The 11,302-nt window shown below is 47.4% G+C and overlaps 1 long non-coding RNA gene across 2 annotated transcripts; it reads right to left on the bottom strand.

Moving 5' to 3' along the window:
• Positions 1-5,946: 5,946 nt before the first annotated feature.
• LOC109310998 lies at positions 5,947-11,296 on the bottom strand. 2 transcript variants are annotated; one of them, XR_002101366.1, is made up of 3 exons: positions 10,925-11,296; positions 8,235-8,317; positions 5,947-7,913 (listed from the first exon to the last, which is right to left on the bottom strand). It is a non-coding gene; the product is annotated as an uncharacterized LOC109310998 (long non-coding RNA). The 2 variants fall into 2 exon arrangements; XR_002101365.1 differs by having other exon boundaries at positions 5,947-8,317.
• Positions 11,297-11,302: the final 6 nt, after the last annotated feature.

Consider the following 11,302-nt stretch of genomic DNA (forward strand, 5'->3'; position numbering starts at 1 on the left):
TGTTTAAAATTGTCTTTTTCTCCCATCACAGTGAGTTCCTTTTCCAGAACCACTGAGCCACCACTTCATTGTGGAGCTCATTTGTCATCTTGTTTGCTGCAGCAGGCTTTGCTGGATCATCCCTTGCTGCAACTTGGATTCTGTTCTCCCTGGTGGCTGTGCACCTTCCACGTCTTCAGCCAAAGCCAGGATGATATTATCTTGCCCTGCTTTGCACCTCTCCCAGCTTCACAGCACAGAAGCTATCATCCCGTCTGGAGACAATTGGACCGGATGCCTGTTTGGCGTCGGCTCAAGTCACCACCTCACGTAGTCAGAGGAAATGCTGTTGATGAAAGGAGGCACTTCCTGCATCCACACCCTCTGCCCAGGACTTTCATCAGTGCTCCCAGCACAGCGAGGCATAAAACCTGAATTACTTATATGTATTACCCTAGTGCCTGGGAGTCCCAGTCATGGTCCAGGATCCCATGGTCGTAGGTTCTGCATAACCATCAAATGCAAAGTCCCTGCTGCAAGGTGCTTATGGTCTGCATGATGAGAGAAATCAGCTGAAACAGAGTACAAGTGAATTTTGGCCATTCAAGTCCCCATAACAGGCTGTAGTCTCTGTGCATGAGCTGCCGAATGGCTGTCCAGGCTCTTTGAAGAGAAAAAGTCAAAGGCCAGCTCTAAGGAAAGAGCTGAAATAAGACAAGGTTGCTTGGTGAAGATTTACAACGTGCTCTTCCCAAGTGCAAAAGCTGTATAGGAGAGTCCTGAGCACCTGGCCAGGGAAGGGAGGCAGCGGATGCTATTAATGTGAACACAAAATATTGGTATTAGTGTGTGCCTGCCTGGGTCTTTGGACTGAAGGAAATCAAAAAGTAGAAGGGAGTGGTTGATTTGTCTGAGCTAGACCTTGCCTTCCAAAGCCAGCGGTTGGATGGAGGGGCTGGAGCGTGGTCTATAGGGCTGGAAGGAACCTCTCGGGTTGTTGAGTCCAGCCCCCTGCTACTGCAGGGACCACCCGCTATAAACCCCTTCAGCGACTGGTCAACCTGTCTTAAAAGTGGCCGAGAATCTGGTCTGCAATTGAAACGCTCTCCCACAGCCCCATTACTGCAGTGGCTGGGAGCCTCCCAATTTCCTGCCTAAATTAAGTCATAGCCAGTTTAGACCGTGGGCCAACGTTATTGTTTAGCTTCAGCAGTTCTCTGTCTGCGACATGTGCGTCTTTAATGTATTTACAGGCTGCAGTCCTAACTGGTAGCAGTTTTTGTTTTGTGAGTCTGAACTCGGGCTCTAGCCATCTTCCTGAAGCACTGTAAAACCTTCCTATGTGGACAGGCGTTTGGCAAACAACACTTGGCTAAGACACTGTTTAGGGGGTCTCTTCCATGCTGGTAGTCTAGTTCCCTTTTACAATGTTCTGCTTATAAGTGATTCTGCTCTCTTACTATAAGCTGCCCTGAACCCTCATTGCAGAGGGTGTCATAGAAATGGAATAAATAAGTCAAGCTCTGCTTGTCTCCTGTTGCAAAATCACCCTTTGGATCCCTCTGCACCTCTTCCAGCCTGGGTTCAGCTTTCCAACGTGGCTGATTTCTCATGCAGCACCATATCAGCTCTTTAGTGAAAACCCTCTCCACTGGAGTAATCAAACGTGTTTCTGAAGAGACAGAACCATGGCTCCCAACAAATCAATTGAGTCTGTTTATTTACACCATATCATTCTGTTAAATATTCTTTTAAATCTCCCATGGGAAAATATGTTCCCTATTTTTAAGCAGGGTGCGCATGCTTTCTCTCATTTTTTCTATCGGCTGCATGTATTCACTGAGATTGCTGCTTTATTTCCCACCCCCACCTCAGCTGAAGTGTGACATCTCATAACCAGGGGATCTGGTTTTCTCCGATTTAAAAAATCCCCATTTTTCAGTTTTCATAGATTTCGTATTTCATAGACATCAGGGCTGGAAGGGACCTCGGGAGATCATCAAGTCCAGCCCCCTCATTGAGTCCAGCCCCCTCATTTTAAAAGAAGTAACCCCACGTCCACACTTTTCCATGACTTAAATAAAACACCACTAAGATACGACAGATAGAAATCCAGCTCTTTATATGATACATATATCTGTCTATAGTGGTGTATATCTATATATTATATCTCTATATAATATAGATAGATATAGTGGTGTTTCATTTTAATCATAGAATCACTATATCTAGCTATAAGTGGTATTTCATTTAATCATGGAAAAATGTCTATTTGGGGTTGCTTTTTTTTAACTGAAAATTGGGGATTTTCTTAAATCAGAGAAAACCGGGATTCATGCTCATAACAACCCATGTCAGGAGGCGCATATCCTGCAGCAGAGAACAGATGCTGAAGGGGAGGGTAATCTGTTCTATTATGGGTCTTTTGCTTCATAACTTCTAGGCTCCACGGTACCACCTTTTTCATATCAATATATCTCTTTACAGCTATAAAACAAGGTGGTACAGTTTGATCAGGCTCAGAAAAGCAGCTATGAAAGTGGCACCACCCAATTCTCTCTGTGCGTAAGACCGAGCTGCTTGCTTTACTGAGAAGGTTTTGCTGTGGAACAACCACAGCTGGACTTAGACGTCTGTCTTGAACAAAATCGTCACGTTTTCACTGCTTATCGTTAGTAATACTGTAAAAAGAGCACTTTTAGGCAGCTGATTTGGGAAGGGGGGGCTGCGGGTCCGAAACCTTTCTACTCATACACTGAACACAGCTCATATGAAGTAAGCGAGGAAAGAAACACAGAATTCGGAATTACTGAATGACTGTATCGCTCCTCTGATTAATTCCACTTTACATTTTTCACTAAAGATCGTTATTCAATGACCGTCGCTGAAATGCCCATGAATATGAAATGACTATTTTTACAGAGCGAGTAGGAAATATTTTATGTGACTAGAGTCCTCAGTTTGCACGTGCAAGTGAAAAAAATCCAGTTACCCGCCTGACTTGCTGTTTCAGTCAAGGAGTTGGAAGGTCAACTACTGTAATTTGTGCCCATGCAGACCCATGGGCATGAGATTGCCTGCATCAAGGAGCATCTGTTTCAAACTGGGAACACTTATTTAGGTTTTCCCACTGTACGGTGAGCAGCAGCTACAGATTTTACACTGATACTCATTTACTCCTGTAAAGAGTAAGAGTGAAAGTGTAAGACTCACAAAAGAGAGTATGAAATCAAGGCTTTTTTCCCCTTAGGGTTTATAAAGCCTTGTTTTCTGCTCCTGAATGTGATTTTTTGAAGTTGAAAGCTTTAAAAAGTGTGAGGCCAGTAACTTGCAGGTGTGTTTAAATAGTGGATGCAGCGTTGTGCTCTGCTTGCTGAAGTTATGCTGCACTTAACAGAAAAGCAATGTCACCTCCTCTGGGAATTTTACATAGGGCTATCTAAAGATTATTACACCACGGGCCAGATCCTGCTGCCCTCTATGCAGGCAAGCTTGTCGAATTCTCCCCCCTATACAAAGCGCAGGATTTGTTCTCCATATCTTCGCGGGACAGCACCTCTGCTGTGAATGAATTCACCTTCAGAAACTACTTCCAAATTCTGAATTCATGTCCAAAATTGATGGACTTGGTGCCCCACAGTATCAGCGGTGCCTCCCAGCACCTCATTTCACCTTTTAAAATGCAGTATATTGAATCCTAAAATGATGCTGCTTCACCTGTAACGGTGCCAGCTGCAGGCGGCGTTTTTCGCTTTGAATTCATTCCCGCTTTCTACAAAATCTCCCAACGCCGTTGCAGATCCAGACTCGGTAAGGTGCAGCCAGTGCCGTGAAAAGAGGAAGAAAAGTCAGGCTTCTGCTGTCATTATGAAAGCTCTGGAAACTCGGCGTTGTCGTGCAGGAGTTCCCCAGGCTTGGAGCGGGTGTCACGATCAGGTGCCGAGCCCAGCCGCCGGCTGGGGCTCGCTCCATCTGTCTCTCCCTTTCCTCCTCTTGCAGTCCTGTCCTCCGGCACCTCGTCCCCCCGTGTTTTGCACGGCCCCATGCCCTCTGCGCTAGCCTGTCCTTGTGCGTTTTCTCCCCGTCCAAACCACCACCTCTTCCAAGCTCACGTTGCTTAAACCATCACGCCTTCATCCCTCCTTTGTTAAAACTCAAGGCTCCAATCCCTGTCCTTCGCCTAGGGACGCTTCAGTCCCACTCCACCCTTCTCCTCCCACCTCTGCAGGCTACAGCCCCCGTGGTTTTTCTCCAGTCCTTCCTTGCGCCTGATCCCCCAGCCTACATCGAAGCCCACCATTTAGCTCATCTCCTCCTCATCACTCTTCCACCTGAATTATTAATCAGGTCATGTCATTAGTGAGAGATGCTTTTTAGCCTACATCTTTGCCCCAAGCCTAACCTGTGGGGGGGGGGGGATTTTTGTCAAAGGCAAGGCAGGTCTTTCATTCCCAAAGCAGAACCGCTGGTACAAAGACAGCGGTGAGCAAAGCGGTGCAATCTTAGCGGCTTGTAAGGGAAAGAGGATGGGGAAAGCACCACTTCTGTGGAGTCGGAGTAACTTCGCCTTTCCAGAACCGAGTCCCGGCGGGATCCCGCACGCTCCTTGTCAGCCTCTCAGCGACTAAGCCCCAAGCTGGCGGCCCCCCGCTTAGGCTCCCCCCGGAGCACCCCGCGCAGGATCTCTCGGCAGCCGGAGCGGCCGGACAGGGAAGCCCAGGCCGGGGGGAGCAGGACGCCCCCACGGCTCGCTCCCCCCACCCCCGCTGCGCCGGGCCCTTCCCCTCCGCCAGGGGCCGCTCCCCGCAGCCGGGCCCGGGCCCACAACGGCCGCGAGCCCGCGCGCGGCCCCACGAGCCGACCCGCTTCCCACAGCCGCCCCGGGTTTAGCCCTGAGGTAAGTCCGGGGCAGGGCTCCTCAGAGCTCGCCCCGCTGCTCCCCTGGCCGACACAGGCGGCAAGGCCAGGCCCCGCGGACACACGGGGCAAGCTGGGGAAGGGCTCCTCAGAGCGGGCCCAGGTGCTCCCTGCTCTCCCAGGTTTGGGCCCCTGTGGGCACATGAGGGATGTGGAAGGCTCCCCAGGCCCCCCCGCCGCTTTAATCCGGGTTGGGCCCTCGGGGGGAGGCCGTGCAGAACAGTTTAACCCTTCGCAAGCCCCGCTGCTTGCACTGTGCCTGTACACACACACCACGCCACAGGTTCTGCCTCTTGGGCCAGGCTTTATTGCGAAGAGGGCTACAGCAGGGCCGGAGACGCCCCCCCACCCCCTCGGAGGTGCTTGTGGGCTCCTGCGGCAGGCACCGAGATCCAGCCTCACTCAAGCAGCAATGCAATACTGGAGAGCAGCCAGGCAGTCCTCGACTCCAGTATTTACGTGCTGCTAGAGCACTGCTGACACGGCCGCTTGGAGAGGTGGCCCGCGCTTCCCGAGCCCCCCTCCGGCAGTCCGGGCCCAGCGCCGGTGCTTAGACGCGGGAGGAAGCATTGCACCATAAAGGGGAAAAAAACAAACGAGGGTTACCTGGAGCAGCTGGCAGAAGCAAGGCTGTACCCTGCCTCCTCCTTAGGGTCAAGCGCTTGGCCATGGGGGGGGTGGGGGGGGAGGGTAAGAAACTAGTGACATCTCTGCGGGTCAGACAGCAAAGCCCCAAGCCCCCTCGCAACATGCCAAGAGGCGTGAAAAGGCAATGCTTGGTCTCTCGGCAAGGCTGGAAAGAAAAGCGCACACACGTGCAAGCGCAGAGCAAGCCGATCCACACGTACCTGGTTCAACTGACCTAAGAGATACGTGAGCGTGTGTTAGCTTCCACCTCTATGATACCCAGAAGCTCAATTTCTTGTCTTATCCTTGAGGTAATGAGGCAGCCCAGAATGGTCTGTATCTCCTTGTCCCTACAAACCATGATGTGCTGCTACATCTCCTCAAAGCCCAATGAATGTTGAAATCCCAAATGGTATTTTGATTTTTTTTTTTTTTGGTTTTGGTTTTGGAAAGAGGGAAAAAACAAACAATAAAACAACCATAAGATGGAAGAGCGCTCTACGATCAGAGGAAGGCGTTTACACTGCCAACATGACATTACATTCTTCACTCATGTGCTACCAGTCTGAAACTATAAGAGAACAAGTCGTTACACAAGAATACAGCAACTGCAAACGTGCCTGAAAACAAAAAGTTAGACACGGGAGCATTTTATTTGCCCCAAAATATGCCTAGTTGGCTTGCGGGAGCCCACTATATTTTCAGGCTTGCCAGCCTGTGTCCTGATCCCTTGTGCAGGACTCTGTCCCCTTGCAATATAGGCAATACAACGCTGCCAGGTTAGATTAGGGTTGTAAGGGATGGCTTGGATGGGGCTGATCCTGCCTTGGGCAGCGGGCTGGACTACATGACCGCAGGAGGGCCGGCCCTTCCAGCCCTACTTCTCTAGGACTACTTTTTGGCAGCTGGGTGCCAGGTTGAATGCTAAAGGGATTTCGCCAGGGGCAAGACCTGCCCTCAGAAATACTAGATAGCAAACAAGATGTTGAATTTTCCTCTTTCCCAGCTGAATTCTCCCAGCTGAGATTGTCCAAATTCAGATTATTTCAGAACCTGGAAATGACTCTTTCTTTTTCTGTCTTTAGGCTGTTAAGACCCATCTCATTCAGATTTGTAAAACTCTTTCTGCATTTAAATGTGAATAGAAGAAATCCACTCCCCCCCTGCCCCCGGATTGACTTTCCAGTCTGCAGCCTTAAGAGGAGTTACCCTGTTTACGCTGACATGAAAGGTGATGAAGGTAAGCTTGATATTTCTGTGTACCCTTGAGATTTTTCCTAGTCATGTGATGAGGTGGGATCATGCTAAGTTACCTTCCTCCTCCTTCCTCCGGTGTTTCAACAAGAACGATATTACAAATTCAAGCTGTAAGAGAACTCCCCCTTCACACATCTCCTATGCTATCACCTGTGTGCAAACACCCCAAATACCTCTGTGGGGTCCTGCTCATCTGTTCCCCACCTTTTTTATTTCTTAAAGCATAACTTGAGAATCGGGATGTCAAAAATTGTAATAGATAGCCTGTACTGAATTAATGGAAACATAAATGTCCGGGGGTGTTGTTGTTGGCAAGGATGTATTTTGTGTTCTCACGGCAGCGTGCAAGCTATACACTCAAAAAGGGTGAAGGCTATTCTGCTATCAGCAAGTAACCTACATATAACACATACAGGTAGACAGATCCCATTTTTATTCTTGTCGAGGCTTAGCTTGACTGGTCCTACCCATTGCCTTAGTTGCTTTTCTAAGGAGTGAATCATTTCAAATAAGTCAAACCTCATTTTGCTTTTAAGATCATAGTCAGATTAAGGGTCTCAGGGACATGCGTAACTCAAATCCTGTACTAGCCAGGGACAACCTTTTTGCCAGGCATGCCACAAAATTAGCCCCCGCACCCTTCCCAAGCTGTGCTCCAGTCCCCTCGTTCTACCTCCTCTGTGCCATTTGCTTCTCTATTTTCAAGTCCCAGCCTGATCTGCTGCTCTGCTTTCTGCCTTATCTGCCACTGCACTGCCTGTCCCCTCCCTGATCTGCCAGGGCATTTGTGGCTGGCTGCCACTTGTGGTGCCCATGCCACAGGCTGGCCACCCCTGTGACCCAAACCATGAAAGCAAATAAATTCTGCCTTTTCAAAAAGGGATCCTTCAAGCTGAGGTCTAAGCCACTGTAGTTCAAAGCGATATCCCCCCCACCCCCCCCGAGGAGGGTAAAAAAGGGGGGTGTGTTGGGGGGATTCTGAATTGGGGTTTAGATGAGCAGAAGAGAGAGAGAGCAGTAGGTAAGTACATTACAGTGGTGTCTTCCTGCCCGTGGGGCAGGGGGCTGGACTCCAAGATCTTCTGAGGTCTCTTCCAGCCCTAATGTCTATGTTAGAGAAATTTAACCAATACCTATTTAAGCCAAAAAGAACAATTCAAATGCACACAATTAAACTGTCTCTTGCAGTATAGTTTACAATTTTTTTGTTTTTTTCAAAATCAGCTGCCTGCCATTTTATGTTCTCAATAAATTGTATACAAAACAATGTCAAAGGATTTTCAGTAGCCATCTCTTTGAGGAAAATGGCTCCTCTTGCCAGGTACAGCACCCAAACCTAGCAGACAGGTGCTCAGTTCAATGGGAATACCACATAGAGATGGCACCCCGTGGGATCCCGCTCTGGAGGTACTTCACCAATGTCAGGGGATGTTAAGTTCACCTCCCCAACTCACCTTGACTGGATGCAATGATGCATCAGTTTGTTCTGCAAACAGGACTCCCTTTGGACACAATTTAACTTCTGTTTCAATAGGAACTAGAAAAATAACACAAAAAAAGTTATGAAGCATGCCAACAGATACTGTACTTGAGGCAGCAACATACATTGCAGTGCATCGAGTAATCAAACTACAATCTTATTCTTGAGGCCCAGCTGTGTTTGTGAGAACAAAGACAGTTCAGAGCTCTGATGTGTGCTAACCTCCTCGGCTGGGCAAAACCAAAACTCCCCACCCCGCACACAGAACATACTAAAAAAATAAATAAATAAAAAAAAAAAAAAAAAAAAAAAGTATTAATGGTATCCTTCTCCTTCCTCACCCCCACCCCCGGGTTAATGTATAAGCTGGGTCACTGGGACACACAGTGAGAATGACAGACTTCTGCTACATCAGGAAGTGTCCTGAATGCATGTTAATACAAATAATCATACCAGGCACATAGCAGGAAGACTGATATTTGCTATGCAGATACAAGACTGAAGTGAGAGTTGTGAAGACAAATTAAGCCCCTTCATCTACCACAGGAAAAAATACCATGCAAAAATCTTGCACAAAAAAATAAAAGCAGTAGCATGACTCCCTGCACCTCTCTGCCCTGGAGAAGGCATCACAAGAGCAAGAGAATCATGTTGCTTGAACAGACCCATCCTCCAGTGAAAGAGGAAAGTGCTGCTTGTGCATGTTGATGTCAAAGCAGTGCCCCCCCTTAAAACACAATTAAAAAGCAGTCCACTTGGTCTGCAATGGAAGAGACCAGATCGTGGAGCAGGGCCTGGCACCTCACTCCTACAGCCAGCAGCTCACTAAGTCAGCAGAAGAGGAGGGGAGGGAGAAATAAAGTGAACAAACACACGGTGCTCTCTAGCAACACCCCACAAGCAACCCAGGAACTGCATTTCTTGGCTGGCAAGTTGCATGCAGTCCTCAGCTGGGCGACCAAGGCAGGCCGGCCAGAAATTAGTCACATAGGGACACAGAGAACTGTGTCTGATCCACCTTCAGCGCAAGGATCTAAAGCGTTTTGCGCATATGAAAGAAACTGAGACTCTCACCACCCTGCTCTGATCCCTCTCCGAGCTTCACACTGTCACTTGGCCATTTCTTTTACTGCCACAAGTAAGAGACCACAACTGTTAAGAGGTAAACTCCAGAAAGAAAGGAGGGATGGACAATTCCCTGCAGTCAGCCATACACTAAGACTCCTGGAAAATGAGGACATCTGGATATACAGAAATAAGCCAACACAAAATATGCTGGCTGTTGGGCAGAGAACACAATTAGCACACGCGCGCATGCACACACACACACAAAAAGCACAAAGAGGCATCAACTTAAAAAGCAGAAAACCCCCCCACTCAGATGGCACACACAGGGGAAACATTACATTAGAGGAATAAGGCATCCTGGGAAGGAAAGAAATAGTTGAGGCAATGACAGGAAAGACACACAAATACACATAGCTCTACTAACTTGTACAGTCTCCATTTCCATGCGAGGTAGATCCAAAGCCAAGAAAAAAAAAGTTAAGTGTTTCCTATACTGTTTGGTGTAAAATGAAGAGAGGCCTGCTACAGAACTGGTGTACAGGGGACATGTGACAAAGCACAAATTCAACCATTATTTGTTCCAAAAAAAAAACCAAAAAAAAAACCAAAAAAAAATCAAAAAGCCTTTGGATGGAAAAAAAAAAAGTCAAAAAGTGCATTTACTAATTTTTTAAAGGGTTTTAGAAGCCAAGTTGCCCTTTCACTGTGGTTCAAAAATAGAAATGCAACAAATAAGACACTCATTTTGAAAATGATGACGAAACAGAAGTAAAGCGGAGAGTCCCATCCACTTAAATAGCTGATGGCTGCTTGTACTCACTTTCATCTGTTTTAAAAATTCAAAACAACTGAATTGAGACAGTGGAAAATATTAATATTCACAAATCTGGTTTATACCTAGATTCATAACCAATCCTTCAAGTGCCCTGTATTTTTAGCAATTAAATTTCCTGAGCAGCTCACTTCCCAAGACTCAGATTGAATTAAGGCTGTATGTAAAGAAAAAAGATGGTTACCCCAAATTAACAGCAAAACACCGATAGCAGAACATGCTAGAGTGCACATAATTTGTATGCAAAATGTCATATCATTACTTTTGGCTTGGGAAACTTTTTTTTCCCTGGTTAGCAAGATGCTAAAAACGAACAGTGAAAAACATTTCAAAGTTGGGCGACTCAAACTAGATGATAATGATGACTTAAAAAAAAAAAAAAATTTCCAGTCCATTCATATGGAGGAAAAAAAAAAAAAAAAAATCAATTACCCATTTTTCCCACCACCAATCAACCTCTATAAAAACTTCTAACGAGATAAACTTGGATTAGGTGCATGACTGAAATATCAAGATAGAAGGGCTGAGCCACTTTACAATAAGCCTCCCCCACTTTAAGTGCTTTTTAAACAAAATGTGCTTCAGGTCACATTTGAAACAGAAAATCTGCTGTTCAAAAGTGGAAATCGTTTCATGGATTTATTTATTTTAACTCTACTCAAGCTCCTCGTTTGCAGACACTGGGAGCAAGCTAGGCACTCAAGCGGGGCTGCTGGTGTGAGCCACGGTGCTGGCAAGGCCTATGGGATCAGGCCTGAACTTACTGCGCTCGAGACTGTCCGTAATAATCCGGTCGCGTTTCCAGGCTCCAGAGTTTTTCTTCAACGCTGCTGAAGGGATGAGAAGTCCGATGCCGCTCGTGACTTCCACTTTTCTGCACCGTCATCTCTCCGCCAGCTTTGAACAACAACGTATGGATCGGGACGCTCCGCTCCTGCAAAGTGGGTGTGCGAAGAACAGAAAGAAAAGCGGTGGATCCGGCTGGCAGGGGCGCAGCCGCCCGCCCCAGCGATTCCAGTGATATTTGGGGCTTGGCTTGAAAACTTCCCTCTAAAACCGATTTTTATTTTTCAAAGTTTGCCGTCGCGTCGCAGGGTCCGTAAAGCCCCGTCCTGCCCGGGGATGCCAGGCAGACGATGCTG

Source organism: Crocodylus porosus, unplaced genomic scaffold, assembly GCF_001723895.1.
Source record: "Crocodylus porosus isolate Cpor-Errol unplaced genomic scaffold, CroPor_comp1, whole genome shotgun sequence".
NCBI classification, from domain to species: domain Eukaryota; kingdom Metazoa; phylum Chordata; order Crocodylia; family Crocodylidae; genus Crocodylus; species Crocodylus porosus.